General features: G+C 59.5%; 1 long non-coding RNA gene across 1 annotated transcript in view; it reads left to right on the top strand.

The window, feature by feature from the left end:
- Positions 1-15,739, top strand: part of LOC140407938 (uncharacterized) — a 126,661-nt gene that overhangs the window by 98,075 nt on the left and 12,847 nt on the right. The window contains exon 3 of the long non-coding RNA XR_011939905.1: positions 3,773-3,837. This is a non-coding gene — a long non-coding RNA (uncharacterized lncRNA). The remainder of the gene's footprint in view (positions 1-3,772; positions 3,838-15,739) is intronic.

The raw sequence follows: 15,739 nt of genomic DNA on the forward strand, positions 1-15,739 counted from the left end.
TCTCCCTGGGGTACAGTTAGACACACACTGACTCTCCCTGGGGTACAGTTAGACACACACTGACTCTCCCTGGGGTACAGTTAGACACACACTGACTCTCACTGGGGTATAGTTACACACACACTGACTCTCCCTGGGGTACAGTTAGACACACACTGACTCCCCCTGGGGTACAGTTGCACACACATTGACTCTCCCTGGGGTACAGTTACACACACACTGTCTCCCCCTGGGGTATAGTTACACACACACTGACTCCCCCTGGGGTACAGTTACACACACACTGTCTCATCCTGGGGAAAAGTTAGACACACACTGACTCTCCCTGGGGTATAGTTACACACACACTGACTCCCCCTGGGGTACAGTTACACACACACTGTCTCATCCTGGGGAAAAGTTACACACCCACTGACTCTCCCTGGGTTATAGTTACACACACACTGACTCTCCCTGGGGTACAGTTACACACACACTGACTCTCCCTGGGGTATAGTTACACACACACTGACTCCCCCAAGGATATAGTTACACACACACTGACTCTCCCTGGGGTACAGTTAGACACACACTGACTCTCACTGGGATATAGTTACACACACACACTGACTCTCCCTGGGGTACGGTTACACACACACTGACTCCCCCTGGGGTACAGTTACACACACACTGACTCCCCCTGGGGTACAGTTGCACACACACTGACTCTCCCTGGGGTACAGTTACACACACACTGTCTCCCCCTGGGGTATAGTTACACACACACTGACTCCCCCTGGGGTACAGTTACCACACACTGTCTCATCCTGGGGAAAAGTTACACACACACTGACTCTCCCTGGGGTATAGTTACACACTCACTGACTCTCCCTGGGGTATAGTTGCACACACACTGACTCCCCCAAGGGTATAGTTACACACACACTGACTCTCACCGGGGTATAGTTACACACACACTGACTCTCCCTGGGGTATAGTTACACACACACTGACTCCCCCTGGGGTACAGTTACACACACACTGACTCTCCCTGGGGGACAGTTACACACACACTGACTCCACCTGGGGTACGGGACCCACACACACTGACTCTCACTGGGGTATAGTTAACCAAACACTGACACCCCCTGGGGTACAGTTACACACACACTGACTCTCACTGGGGTATAGTTACACACACACTGACTCTCCCGGGGGTACAGTTACACACACACTGACTCCCCCTGGGGTACAGTTGCACACACACTGACTCTCCCTGGGGTACAGTTACACACACACTGTCTCCCCCTGGGGTATAGTTATACACACACTGACTCCCCTTGGGGTACAGTTACACACACACTGTCTCATCCTGGGGAAAAATTACACACACACTGACTCTCCCTGGGGTATAGTTACACACACACTGACTCCCCCTGGGGTATAGTTACACACACACTGACTCCCCCATGGGTATAGTTACACACACACTGACTCTCACTGGGGTATAGTTACACACACACTGACTCTCCCTGGGGTACAGTTACACACACACTGACTCCCCCTGGGGTACAGTTACACACACACTGACTCTCCCTGGGGGACAGTTACACACACACTGACTCCACCTGGGGTACGGGACCCACATACACTGACACCCCCTGGGGTACAGTTACACACACACTGACTCTCACTGGGGTACAGTTACTCACACACTGACTCTCCCTGGGGTACAGTTACACACACACTGACTCTCCCTGGGGTATAGTTACACACACACTGACTCCCCCAAGGGTATAGTTACACACACACTGACTCTCGCTGGGGTACAGTTACACACACACTGACTCCCCCTGGGGTACAGTTACACACACACTGACTCTCCCTGGGGGACAGTTACACACACACTGACTCCACCTGGGGTACGGGACCCACATACACTGACACCCCCTGGGGTACAGTTACACACACACTGACTCTCACTGGGGTACAGTTACACACACACTGACTCTCACTGGGGTACGGGTTCCACACACACTGACTCTCACTGGGGTACGGGTCCCACACACACTGACTCTCACTGGGGTACAGTTACACACACACTGACTCTCACTGGGGTACAGTTACACACATACTGACTCTCCCTGGGGTATAGTTACACACACACTGACTCCCCTGGGGTACAGTTACACACACACGTTGACTCTCACTGGGGTACAGTTACACACACACTGACTCCCGCTGGGGTACAGTTACTAACACACTGACTCCCCCTGGGGTACAGTTACACACATTGACTCCCCCTGGGCTACAGTTACACACACACTGTCTCCCCCTGGGGTACAGTTACACACACATTGACTCCCTGGGGTATAGTTACACACACACTGTCCTCCCCTGGGGTCCAGTCACACAGACACTGACTCTCCCTGGGGTATAGTCACACACACACTGTCTCCCCCTGGGGTACAGTTACTCACACACTGACTCTCCTGGGGTATAGTTACACACACACTGACTCTCCTGGGGTACAGTTACACACACACTCACTCCCCCTTTGGTACAGTTACACACACACTGACTCTCCCTGGGGAACAGTTACACACACACTGACTGTCCCTGGGGTACAGTTACACACACACTGACTCCCCTGGGGTACAGTTACACACACACTGACTCTCCCTGGGGCACAGTTACACACACACTGACTCCCCTGGGATACAGTTACACACACACTGACTCTCACTGGGGTACAGTTACACACACACTGACTCTCACTGGGGTACAGTTACACACACACTGACTGTCCCTGGGGTACAGTTACACACACACTGACTCCCCCTGGGGTACAGTTACACACACACTGACTCCCCCTGGGGTACAGTTACACACACACTGACTCCCCCTGGGGTGTAGTTACACACACACTGACACCCCCTGGGGTACAGTTACACACACACTGACTCCCCCTGGGGTACAGTTACACACACACTGACTCCCCTGGGGTACAGTTACACACACACTGACTCCCCCTGGGGTACAGTTACACACACACTGACTCCCCCTGGGGTACAGTTACACACACACTGACTCCCCCTGGGGTGTAGTTACACACACACTGACACCCCCTGGGGTACAGTTACACACACACTGACTCCCCCTGGGGTACAGTTACACACACACTGACTCCCCCTGGGGTGTAGTTACACACACACTGACTCCCCCTGGGGTGTAGTTACACACACACTGACACCCCCTGGGGTGTAGTTACACACACACTGACTCCCCCTGGGGTACAGTTACACACACACTGACTCCCCCTGGGGTACAGTTACACACACACTGACTCCCCCTGGGGTGTAGTTACACACACACTGACTCCCCCTGGGGTGTAGTTACACACACACTGACACCCCCTGGGGTGTAGTTACACACACACTGACACCCCCTGGGGTGTAGTTACACACACACTGACACCCCCTGGGGTGTAGTTACACACACACTGACTCCCCCTGGGGTGTAGTTACACACACACTGACTCCCCCTGGGGTGTAGTTACACACACACTGACACCCCCTGGGGTGTAGTTACACACACACTGACACCCCCTGGGGTGTAGTTACACACACACTGACTCCCCCTGGGGTGTAGTTACACACACACTGACTCCCCCTGGGGTGTAGTTACACACACACTGACTCCCCCTGGGGTGTAGTTACACACACACTGATTCTTGCTGCACTGTGCTCTGGTGAGGAACTCAGCTTGTGAAATCGCTTTGTGTTTGTTGCAGGGTTCCTCGAGCAAACCTGCCCGCCGGCAGGGAGGATGGGCAGACGACACGCCTCGCTCATCCAAGTAAGTGTCAAACACACCAGGATTTTAAAGAGCCCACCCGCGGTGTGGATAGGATAGCTGAACTTACAGATCTCGCTTGACTCCTAACATCAGTATGCTCTGACAAAATCAACATGGTTTTATGATGGGAAACCATTCTATCGAGTTTATTAAAGTTTCTGGAGGATGTAACTAGTTGGGTAGTTAAAGGGTAGCCAGTAGATGTTGTATACCAGGATATCCCTGGAATGAAGAGCTTGTTGTATGAGGAACGGTTGAGGACTCTGGGTCTGTACCCGTTGGAGTTCAGAAGGATGAGGGGGGTTCTTATTGAAACTTACAGGATACTGCGAGGCCTGGATAAAGTGGACGTGGAGAGGGTGTTTCCACTTGTAGGAAAAACTAGAACCAGAGGACACAATCTCAGACTGAAGGGACGATCCTTTAAAACAGAGATGAGGAGGAATTTCTTCAGCCAGAGGGTGGTGAATCTGTGGAACACTTTGCCGCAGAAGGCTGTGGAGGCCAAATCACTGAGTGTCTTTAAGACAGAGGTAGATAGGTTTTTGATTAATAAGGGGATCGGGGTTATGGGGATCAGGGGTTCTGGGGATGAGAAAATATCAGCCAGGATTGAATGGCGGAGCAGACTCGATGGGCCGAGTGGCCTAATTCTGCTGCTATGTCTTATAGCCTCCACCACCCTCAACAGCTCCTCACTCATCAAGGAAACTGGTCACTATGTTGCGACAGAGCCTCCTCCACCCCCTTCAGCTTCTCTCCTTGCTCCAGTACCTCGGACAATGTCTTCAACACCGCCGCCATCGCCGGGGCCGCCATCGCCGGGGCCACCATCGCCGGGGCCGCTGCCGCCATCACCGAGGTGACCGGGGCCGCTGCCGCCATCACCGGGGTGACCGGGGCCACTGCCGCCATCACCAGGGCCGCCCCCGCCATCACCGAGGTGACCGGGGCCACCGCCGCCAGCACCTTACGCATCAGCTGCACCTGCTTGGGAAGCTGCCTCTCAAACTCTGCAGCCATCCCCTCAGTGACAGTCTGCCCTGTGAGAGTGTCCGGCCTCCACCATCCTTCCTGCTGCGGCGCTGAGCCGGGCACTCAATGGCCACGCTCACCCCCTTCTCCCCAGTGTTTCTGAGTCTTGGACATTCCCCTCCTTCCTTACCTGGTCTGGCCTACGTGTGACTCTAGACCCACAGCAATGTGGTTGACTCTTAACTGCCCGTCAAGGGCAACTAGGGGTGGGCAATAAATACTGGGACAGCCTGCGACCCACAGGTCCCTAGAACAAATAATAGAAAGAAATTGCATCAACCTGAAACCCCAGTGTAAAGCTCCATCTGGTGGACGAAGGATTGAATTGCACCGACCTGAATCTCCTGTTTAAATCAATTCCGCCGAGGGTTCATCGGCCCCTCCAGAGACCACAACCTCAGCAGCGGAGAGTCATCGCAAACCTCTGCCTTCAATTCCCGTTACTCTAATCCTTTTCCTACCCCCACCCTTTGTTTCTTCCATAATTTCCATTGTATGTTCACCTCTTACTCTTGTTATAAATAAACAGTCTGTTAATGTTTTACTTATAAATCTGGTGCCTGCAACTTACTGAAGCAGTCGAGGGTTAAAGATCTCAGGAGAATACGCAAATTATTGGTTAATTGTGTTGGGCCTCTGGGGTCTGTGGGGCTGGAAGGAACCGCACACTCGCCCAGGGTGTGGTAACAGCTCTGCAGTATAGAGACCCAACACTTTGAGCTGAAGGTGGTAACTATCCTGCTGGGTACAGTACACCACAATGAGAGTTAACAGATTTGGGAGAGGAGCTCTTTTAGCATCGTGCGATACAGGAATAATACAATGTCCCTGTGCGAGACACCGCTCTGCTCACTGAGCTGCAGCATGTCCCTGTGCGAGACACCGCTCTGCTCACTGAGCTGCAGCATGTCCCTGTGCGAGACACCGCTCTGCTCACTGGGCTGCAGCATGTCCCTGTGCGAGACACCGCTCTGCTCACTGGGCTGCAGCATGTCCCTGTGCGAGACACCGCTCTGCTCACTGAGCTGCAGCATGTCCCTGTGCGAGACACCGCTCTGCTCACTGGGCTGCAGCATGTCCCCATGCGAGACACCGCTCTGCTCAGTGAGCTGCAGCATGTCCCTGTGCGAGACACCGCTCTGCTCACTGGGCTGCAGCATGTCCCCGTGCGAGACACCGCTCTGCTCACTGAGCTGCAGCATGTCCCTGTGCGAGACACCGCTCTGCTCACTGAGCTGCAGCATGTCCCCGTGCGAGACACCGCTCTGCTCACTGAGCTGCAGCATGTCCCTGTGCGAGACACCGCTCTGCTCACTGAGCTGCAGCATGTCCCTGTGCGAGACACCGCTCTGCTCACTGAGCTGCAGCATGTCCCTGTGCGAGACACCGCTCTGCTCACTGAGCTGCAGCATGTCCCCGTGCGAGACACCGCTCTGCTCACTGAGCTGCAGTCCCTGTGCGAGACACCGCTCTGCTCACTGGGCTGCAGCATGTCCCTGTGCGAGACACCGCTCTGCTCACTGGGCTGCATCATGTCCCTGTGCGAGACACCGCTCTGCTCACTGGGCTGCAGCATGTCCCTGTGCGAGACACCGCTCTGCTCACTGAGCTGCAGCATGTCCCTGTGCGAGACACCGCTCTGCTCAGTGAGCTGCAGCATGTCCCCGTGCGAGACACCGCTCTGCTCACTGGGCTGCAGCATGTCCCTGTGCGAGACACCGCTCTGCTCACTGAGCTGCAGCATGTCCCCATGCGAGACACCGCTCTGCTCACTGAGCTGCAGCATGTCCCCGTGCGAGACACCGCTCTGCTCACTGAGCTGCAGCATGTCCCTGTGCGAGACACCGCTCTGCTCACTGGGCTGCAGTCCCTGTGCGAGACACTGCTCTGCTCACTTAGCTGCAGCATGTCCCTGTGCGAGACACCGCTCTGCTCAGTGAGCTGCAGCATGTCCCCGTGCGAGACACCGCTCTGCTCACTGAGCTGCAGCATGTCCCTGTGCGAGACACCGCTCTGCTCACTGGGCTGCAGCATGTCCCTGTGCGAGACACCGCTCTGCTCACTGAGCTGCAGCATGTCCCTGTGCGAGACACCGCTCTGCTCACTGAGCTGCAGCATGTCCCTGTGCGAGACACCGCTCTGCTCACTGAGCTGCAGTCCCTGTGCGAGACACCGCTCTGCTCACTGGGCTGCAGCATGTCCCTGTGCGAGACACCGCTCTGCTCACTGGGCTGCAGCATGTCCCTGTGCGAGACACCGCTCTGCTCACTGAGCTGCAGCATGTCCCTGTGCGAGACACCGCTCTGCTCACTGAGCTGCAGCATGTCCCCGTGCGAGACACCGCTCTGCTCACTGGGCTGCAGCATGTCCCTGTGCGAGACACCGCTCTGCTCACTGAGCTGCAGCATGTCCCCGTGCGAGACACCGCTCTGCTCACTGAGCTGCAGCATGTCCCCGTGCGAGACACCGCTCTGCTCACTGAGCTGCAGCATGTCCCTGTGCGAGACACCGCTGTGCTCACTGGGCTGCAGTCCCTGTGCGAGACACCGCTCTGCTCACTGGGCTGCAGCATGTCCCCGTGCGAGACACCGCTCTGCTCACTGAGCTGCAGCATGTCCCTGTGCTCACACCGCTCTGCTCAGTGAGCTGCAGCATGTCCCTGTGCGAGACACCGCTCTGCTCAGTGAGCTGCAGCATGTCCCTGTGCGAGACACCGCTCTGCTCACAGGGCTGCAGCATGTCCCTGTGCGAGACACCGCTCTGCTCACTGAGCTGCAGCATGTCCCTGTGCGAGACACCGCTCTGCTCACTGAGCTGCAGCATGTCCCTGTGCGAGACACCGCTCTGCTCAGTGAGCTGCAGCATGTCCCTGTGCGAGACACCGCTCTGCTCACTGAGCTGCAGCATGTCCCCGTGCGAGACACCGCTCTGCTCACTGAGCTGCAGCATGTCCCTGTGCGAGACACCGCTCTGCTCACTGAGCTGCAGCATGTCCCCGTGCGAGACACCGCTCTGCTCACTGAGCTGCAGCATGTCCCCGTGCGAGACACCGCTCTGCTCACTGAGCTGCAGCATGTCCCTGTGCGAGACACCGCTCTGCTCACTGAGCTGCAGCATGTCCCTGTGCGAGACACCGCTCTGCTCAGTGAGCTGCAGCATGTCCCTGTGCGAGACACCGCTCTGCTCACTGAGCTGCAGCATGTCCCCGTGCGAGACACCGCTCTGCTCACTGAGCTGCAGCATGTCCCCGTGCGAGACACCGCTCTGCTCTCTGAGCTGCAGCATGTCCCCGTGCGAGACACCGCTCTGCTCACTGAGCTGCAGCATGTCCCCGTGCGAGACACCGCTCTGCTCACTGAGCTGCAGCATGTCCCCGTGCGAGACACCGCTCTGCTCACTGAGCTGCAGCATGTCCCCGTGCGAGACACCGCTCTGCTCACTGGGCTGCAGCATGTCCCCGTGCGAGACACCGCTCTGCTCACTGAGCTGCAGCATGTCCCCGTGCGAGACACCGCTCTGCTCACTGAGCTGCAGCATGTCCCCGTGCGAGACACCGCTCTGCTCACTGGGCTGCAGCATGTCCCTGTGCGAGACACCGCTCTGCTCACTGAGCTGCAGCATGTCCCCGTGCGAGACACCGCTCTGCTCACTGAGCTGCAGCATGTCCCCGTGCGAGACACCGCTCTGCTCACTGGGCTGCAGCATGTCCCTGTGCGAGACACCGCTCTGCTCACTGAGCTGCAGCATGTCCCCGTGCGAGACACCGCTCTGCTCACTGAGCTGCAGCATGTCCCCGTGCGAGACACCGCTCTGCTCACTGAGCTGCAGCATGTCCCTGTGCGAGACACCGCTGTGCTCACTGGGCTGCAGTCCCGGTGCGAGACACCGCACTGCTCACTGAGCTGCAGCATGTCCCCGTGCGAGACACCGCTCTGCTCACTGAGCTGCAGCATGTCCCCGTGCGAGACACCGCTCTGCTCACTGAGCTGCAGCATGTCCCCGTGCGAGACACCGCTCTGCTCACTGGGCTGCAGCATGTCCCCGTGCGAGACACCGCTCTGCTCACTGAGCTGCAGCATGTCCCTGTGCGAGACACCGCTCTGCTCACTGGGCTGCAGCATGTCCCCGTGCGAGACACCGCTCTGCTCACTGAGCTGCAGCATGTCCCTGTGCGAGACACCGCTCTGCTCACTGAGCTGCAGCATGTCCCTGTGCGAGACACCGCTCTGCTCACTGGGCTGCAGCATGTCCCCGTGCGAGACACCGCTCTGCTCACTGGGCTGCAGTCCCTGTGCGAGACACCGCTCTGCTCACTGAGCTGCAGCATGTCCCTGTGCGAGACACCGCTCTGCTCACTGAGCTGCAGCATGTCCCTGTGCGAGACACCGCTCTGCTCACTGAGCTGCAGCATGTCCCTGTGCGAGACACCGCTCTGCTCTCTGGGCTGCAGCATGTCCCCGTGCGAGACACCGCTCTGCTCACTGAGCTGCAGCATGTCCCTGTGCGAGACACCGCTCTGCTCACTGAGCTGCAGCATGTCCCTGTGCGAGACACCGCTCTGCTCACTGAGCTGCAGCATGTCCCTGTGCGAGACACCGCTCTGCTCTCTGGGCTGCAGCATGTCCCCGTGCAAGACACCGCTCTGCTCACTGGGCTGCAGTCCCTGTGCGAGACACCGCTCTGCTCACTGAGCTGCAGCATGTCCCTGTGCGAGACACCGCTCTGCTCACTGAGCTGCAGTCCCTGTGCGAGACACCGCTATGCTCACTGAGCTGCAGCATGTCCCTGTGCGAGACACCGCTCTGCTCACTGAGCTGCAGTCCCTGTGCGAGACACCGCTCTGCTCACTGGGCTGCAGCATGTCCCTGTGCGAGACACCGCTCTGCTCACTGGGCTGCAGTCCCCGTGCGAGACACCGCTCTGCTCACTGAGCTGCAGCATGTCCCTGTGCGAGACACCGCTGTGCTCACTGAGCTGCAGCATGTCCCCGTGCGAGACACCGCTCTGCTCACTGAGCTGCAGCATGTCCCTGTGCGAGACACCGCTCTGCTCACTGAGCTGCAGCATGTCCCTGTGCGAGACACAGCTCTGCTCACTGGGCTGCAGCATGTCCCTGTGCGAGACACCGCTCTGCTCACTGAGCTGCAGTCCCTGTGCGAGACACCGCTCTGCTCACTGAGCTGCAGCATGTCCCTGTGCGAGACACCGCTCTGCTCACTGGGCTGCAGCATGTCCCTGTGCGAGACACCGCTGTGCTCACTGAGCTGCAGCATGTCCCCGTGCGAGACACCGCTCTGCTCACTGAGCTGCAGCATGTCCCTGTGCGAGACACCGCTCTGCTCACTGAGCTGCAGCATGTCCCTGTGCGAGACACAGCTCTGCTCACTGGGCTGCAGCATGTCCCTGTGCGAGACACCGCTCTGCTCACTGAGCTGCAGTCCCTGTGCGAGACACCGCTCTGCTCACTGGGCTGCAGCATGTCCCCGTGCGAGACACCGCTCTGCTCACTGAGCTGCAGCATGTCCCTGTGCGAGACACAGCTCTGCTCACTGAGCTGCAGCATGTCCCTGTGCGAGACACCGCTCTGCTCACTGAGCTGCAGCATGTCCCCGTGCGAGACACCGCTCTGCTCACTGAGCTGCAGCATGTCCCTGTGCGAGACACCGCTCTGCTCACTGAGCTGCAGCATGTCCCTGTGCGAGACACCGCTCTGCTCACTGAGCTGCAGCATGTCCCTGTGCGAGACACCGCTCTGCTCACTGAGCTGCAGCATGTCCCTGTGCGAGACACAGCTCTGCTCACTGAGCTGCAGCATGTCCCTGTGCGAGACACCGCTCTGCTCACTGGGCTGCAGCATGTCCCCGTGCGAGACACCGCTCTGCTCACTGGGCTGCAGCATGTCCCCATGCGAGACACCGCTCTGCTCACTGAGCTGCAGTCCCTGTGCGAGACACCGCTCTGCTCACTGAGCTGCAGCATGTCCCCGTGCGAGACACCGCTCTGCTCACTGAGCTGCAGCATGTCCCTGTGCGAGACACCGCTCTGCTCACTGAGCTGCAGTCCCTGTGCGAGACACCGCTCTGCTCACTGAGCTGCAGCATGTCCCTGTGCGAGACACCGCTCTGCTCACTGAGCTGCAGCATGTCCCCGTGCGAGACACCGCTCTGCTCACTGAGCTGCAGCATGTCCCTGTGCGAGACACCGCTCTGCTCACTGAGCTGCAGCATGTCCCCGTGCGAGACACCGCTCTGCTCACTGAGCTGCAGCATGTCCCTGTGCGAGACACCGCTCTGCTCACTGAGCTGCAGCATGTCCCTGTGCGAGACACCGCTCTGCTCACTGAGCTGCAGTCCCTGTGCGAGACACCGCTCTGCTCACTGGGCTGCAGCATGTCCCCGTGCGAGACACCGCTCTGCTCACTGAGCTGCAGCATGTCCCTGTGCGAGACACCGCTCTGCTCACTGAGCTGCAGCATGTCCCCGTGCGAGACACCGCTCTGCTCACTGAGCTGCAGCATGTCCCTGTGCGAGACACCGCTCTGCTCACTGAGCTGCAGCATGTCCCCGTGCGAGACACCGCTCTGCTCACTGAGCTGCAGCATGTCCCTGTGCGAGACACCGCTCTGCTCACTGAGCTGCAGCATGTCCCTGTGCGAGACACCGCTCTGCTCACTGGGCTGCAGCATGTCCCTGTGCGAGACACCGCTCTGCTCACTGGGCTGCAGCATGTCCCCGTGCGAGACACCGCTATGCTCACTGAGCTGCAGCATGTCCCCGTGCGAGACACCGCTCTGCTCACTGAGCTGCAGCATGTCCCTGTGCGAGACACCGCTCTGCTCACTGAGCTGCAGCATGTCCCTGTGCGAGACACCGCTCTGCTCACTGAGCTGCAGCATGTCCCTGTGCGAGACACCGCTCTGCTCACTGGGCTGCAGCATGTCCCCGTGCGAGACACCGCTATGCTCAGTGAGCTGCAGCATGTCCCCGTGCGAGACACCGCTCTGCTCACTGGGCTGCAGCGTGTCCCCGTGCGAGACACCGCTATGCTCAGTGAGCTGCAGCATGTCCCCGTGCGAGACACCGCTCTGCTCACTGAGCTGCAGCATGTCCCTGTGCGAGACACCGCTCTGCTCACTGAGCTGCAGCATGTCCCCGTGCGATACACCGCTCTGCTCACAGGGCTGCAGCATGTCCCTGTGCGAGACACCGCTCTGCTCACTGAGCTGCAGCATGTCCCTGTGCGAGACACCGCTCTGCTCACTGGGCTGCAGCATGTCCCTGTGCGAGACACCGCTCTGCTCACTGAGCTGCAGCATGTCCCTGTGCGAGACACCGCTCTGCTCACTGGGCTGCAGCATGTCCCTGTGCGAGACACCGCTCTGCTCACTGGGCTGCAGTGTGAGGGAGGCAGGGTGCAGAGTGTGAGGGAGGCAGGATTCCCGAGTGTAAGGGAGGCAGGATTGCAGAGTGTGAGGGAGGCAGGGTGCAGAGTGTGAGGGAGGCAGGATTCCCTAGTGTGAGGGAGGCTGGTTTGCAGAGTGTGAGGGAGGCAGGGTGCAGAGTGTGAGGGTGGCAGGGTGCAGAGCGTGAGGGAGGCAGGGTGCAGAGTATGAGGGAGGCAGGGTGCAGAGTGTGAGGGAGGCAGGGTGCAGAGTGTGAGGGAGGCAGGGTGCAGAGTGTGAGGGAGGCAGAGTGCAGAGTGTGAGGGAGGCAGGGTGCAGAGTGTGAGGGAGGCAGGATTCCCGAGTGTGAGGGAGGCAGGGTGCAGAGTGTGAGGGAGGCAGGATTCCCGAGTGTGAGGGAGTCAGGGTGCAGAGTGTGAAGGAGGCAGGGTGGAGAGTGTGAGGGAGGCAGGGTGCAGAGTGTGAGGGAGGCAGGTTTGCAGAGTGTTGGGGAGGCAGGATTCCCGAGTGTGAGGGAGGCAGGGTGCAGAGTGTTGGGGAGGCAGGATTCCCTAGTGTGAGGGAGGCAGGATTCCCGAGTGTAAGGGAGGCAGGATTGCAGAGTGTGAGGGAGGCAGGGTGCAGAGTTTTGGGGAGGCAAGGTGCAGAGTGAGGGAGGCAGGGTGCAGAGTGTGAGGGAGGCAGGATTCCCGAGTGTGTGTGAGGCAGGTTGCAGAGTGTTGGGGAGGCAGGATTCCCGAGTGTGAGGGAGGCAGGGTGCAGAGTGTGAAGGAGGCAGGGTGCAGACTGTGAGGGAGGCAGGATTCCCGAGTGTAAGGGAGGCAGGATTGCAGAGTGTGAGGGAGGCAGGATTCCCGAGTGTAAGGGAGGCAGGGTGCAGAGTGTGAGGGAGGCAGGGTGCAGAGTGTGAGGGAGGCAGGGTGCAGAGTGTGAGGGAGGCAGGATTCCCGAGTGTGAGGGAGGCAGGGTGCAGAGTGTGAGGGAGGCAGGATTCCCGAGTGTGAGGGAGGCTGGTTTGCAGAGTGTGAGGGAGGCAGGGTGCAGAGTGTGAGGGTGGCAGGGTGCAGAGCGTGAGGGAGGCAGGGTGCAGAGTGTGAGGGAGGCAGAGTGCAGAGTGTGAGGGGGGCAGGGTGCAGAGTATGAGGGAGGCAGGGTGCAGAGTGTGAGGAAGGCAGAGTGCAGAGTGTGCGGGAGGCACGGTGCAGATTGTGAGGGAGGCAGGGTGCAGAGTGTGAGGGAGGCAGGGTGCAGAGTGTGAGGGAGGCAGGATTCCCGAGTGTGAGGGAGTCAGGGTGCAGAGTGTGAAGGAGGCAGGGTGCAGAGTTTTGGGGAGGCAGGGTGCAGAGTGAGGGAGGCAGGGTGCAGAGTGTTGGGGAGGCAGGATTCCCGAGTGTGAGGGAGGCAGGGTGCAGAGTGTGAGGGAGGCAGGGTGCAGACTGTGAGGGAGGCAGGATTCCCGAGTGTAAGGGAGGCAGGGTGCAGAGTGTGAGGGAGGCAGGATTGCAGAGTGTGAGGGAGGCAGGATTCCCGAGTGTAAGGGAGGCAGGGTGCAGAGTGTGAGGGAGGCAGGATTGCAGAGTGTGAGGGAGGCAGGATTCCCGAGTGTAAGGGAGGCAGGGTGCAGAGTGTGAGGGAGGCAGGGTGCAGAGTGTGAGGGAGGCAGGGTGCAGAGTGTGAGGGAGGCAGGATTCCCGAGTGTGAGGGAGGCAGGGTGCAGAGTGTGAGGGAGGCAGGATTCCCTAGTGTGAGGGAGGCTGGTTTGCAGAGAGTGAGGGAGGCAGGGTGCAGAGTGTGAGGGTGGCAGGGTGCAGAGCGTGAGGGAGGCAGGGTGCAGAGTGTGAGGGAGGCAGAGTGCAGAGTGTGAGGGGGGCAGGGTGCAGAGTATGAGGGAGGCAGGGTGCAGAGTGTGAGGAAGGCAGAGTGCAGAGTGTGCGGGAGGCAGGGTGCAGAGTGTGAGGGAGTCAGGGTGCAGAGTGTGAGGGAGGCAGGGTGCAGAGTGTGAGGGAGGCAGGATTCCCGAGTGTGAGGGAGTCAGGGTGCAGAGTGTGAAGGAGGCAGGGTGCAGAGTGTGAGGGAGGCAGGGTGCAGAGTGTGAGGGAGGCAGAGTGCAGAGTGTTGGGGAGGCAGGATTCCCGAGTGTGAGGGAGGCAGGGTGCAGAGTGTGAGGGAGGCAGGATTCCCGAGTGTAAGGGAGGCAGGGTGCAGAGTGTGAGGGAGGCAGGATTGCAGAGTGTGAGGGAGGCAGGGTGCAGAGTGTGAGGGAGGCAGGGTTCAGAGTGTGAGGGAGGCAGGATTCCCGAGTGTGAGGGAGGCAGGGTGCAGAGTGTGAGGGAGGCAGGATTCCCGAGTGTAAGGGACGCAGGATTGCAGAGTGTGAGGGAGGCAGGATTCCCTAGTGTGAGGGAGGCTGGTTTGCAGAGTGTGAGGGAGGCAGGGTGCAGAGTGTGAGGGTGGCAGGGTGCAGAGCGTGAGGGAGGCAGGGTGCAGAGTGTGAGGGAGGCAGAGTGCAGAGTGTGAGGGGGGCAGGGTGCAGAGTATGAGGGAGGCAGGGTGCAGAGTGTGAGGGAGGCAGGGTGCAGAGTGTGAGGGGGCAGGGTGCAGAGTGTGAGGGAGGCAGAGTGCAGAGTGTGCGGGAGGCAGGGTGCAGAGTGTGAGGGAGGCAGGATTCCCGAGTGTAAGGGAGGCAGGATTGCAGAGTGTGAGGGAGGCAGGGTGCAGAGTGTGAGGGAGGAGGGTGCAGAGTGTGCGGGAGGCAGGGTGCAGAGTGTGAGGGAGGCAGGGTGCAGAGTGTTGGGGAGGCAGGATTCCCGAGTGTGAGGGAGGCAGGATTGCAGAGTGTGAGGGAGGCAGGGTGCAGAGTGTGAGGGAGGCAGGATTCCCGAGTGTGAGGGAGGCAGGGTGCAGAGTGTGAGGGAGGCAGGATTCCCGAGTGTGAGGGAGTCAGGGTGCAGAGTGTGAAGGAGGCAGGGTGCAGAGTGTGAGGGAGGCAGGGTGCAGAGTGTGAGGGAGGCAGGGTGCAGAGTGTGAGGGAGGCAGGGTGCAGAGTGTGAGGGAGGCAGGGTGCAGAGTGTGAGGGAGGCAGAGTGCAGAGTGTGGGGGAGGCAGGGTGCAGAGTGTGAGGGAGGCAGGGTGCAGAGTGTGAGGGAGGCAGTGTGCAGAGTGTGAGGGAGGCAGGGTGCAGAGTGTGAGGGACGCAGGGTGCAGAGTGTGAGGGAGGCAGGATTCCCGAGTGTGAGGGAGGCAGGTTTGCAGAGTGTTGGGGAGGCAGGATTCCCGAGTGTGAGGGAGGCAGGGTGCAGAGTGCGAGGGAGGCAGGATTGCAGAGTGTGAGGGAGGCAGGATTCCCGAGTGTGAGGGAGGCAGGGTGCAGAGTGCGAGGGAGGCAGGATTGCAGAGTGTGAGGGAGGCAGGATTCCCGAGTGTGAGGGAGGCAGGTTTGCAGAGTGTTGGGGAGGCAGGATTCCC

This window comes from Scyliorhinus torazame, chromosome 2 (assembly GCF_047496885.1).
Source record: "Scyliorhinus torazame isolate Kashiwa2021f chromosome 2, sScyTor2.1, whole genome shotgun sequence".
Lineage (NCBI taxonomy): Eukaryota > Metazoa > Chordata > Chondrichthyes > Carcharhiniformes > Scyliorhinidae > Scyliorhinus > Scyliorhinus torazame.